The following is a 623-nucleotide window of genomic DNA, read 5'->3' on the forward strand; positions in this document are numbered from 1 at the left end:
GACTCACAGCTTGGCAAGCAGAGTCCACACTGGTTTGCAACCCCCATTTGCCCCCTTGTTCAGGTGCCTTTGTGCAGTGCATGGACCACCCAACCACACCACACAGCCCTGCCCAGGGAGTTTTTCTAATTTACTAAAATACAAGACTTCCCAGAGCAGGAACCTTGAGCATTTTATTGAGTAGCCCACTGTGTCTTCTACATATTTGTGGAATGAACAAAGCACATAAGCAGAGTTGTGGTGAGGATCATTCATTCCACAAACGTTTCTTGAGCACTTACTATGTTCAGGCACCTTGCAAGGTACGGAGGGCACAACAATGAACAAAGCAGACAAATGAGCTGCCCTCTTGGAGCTCACGTCCTAGGACAAGAGCAGACAACCACAACAAATAAGCATGAAAACAATAAACCAATGACCAGTTTGGAGAGTGGGGGTCGGGGTGTCTATTTAATAGGATGGTCTGGTAGACCTTCCTGAGGAGCTGTCATTTAGACCGAGTCCTACAGGATCAGAAGTTGTCCAATATGAAGGGCCTAATAAGAACATTCCAGGCAGAGGCAGGAACAAAGCACAGATTGATACATAACAAGGACAGCTAGCAAGTATTGAGCTGTATGCCA

The sequence above is a fragment of the Leptonychotes weddellii genome, chromosome 5, assembly GCF_054177405.1.
Source record: "Leptonychotes weddellii isolate Sample4059 chromosome 5, ASM5417740v2, whole genome shotgun sequence".
Taxonomy (NCBI): Eukaryota; Metazoa; Chordata; class Mammalia; order Carnivora; family Phocidae; genus Leptonychotes; species Leptonychotes weddellii.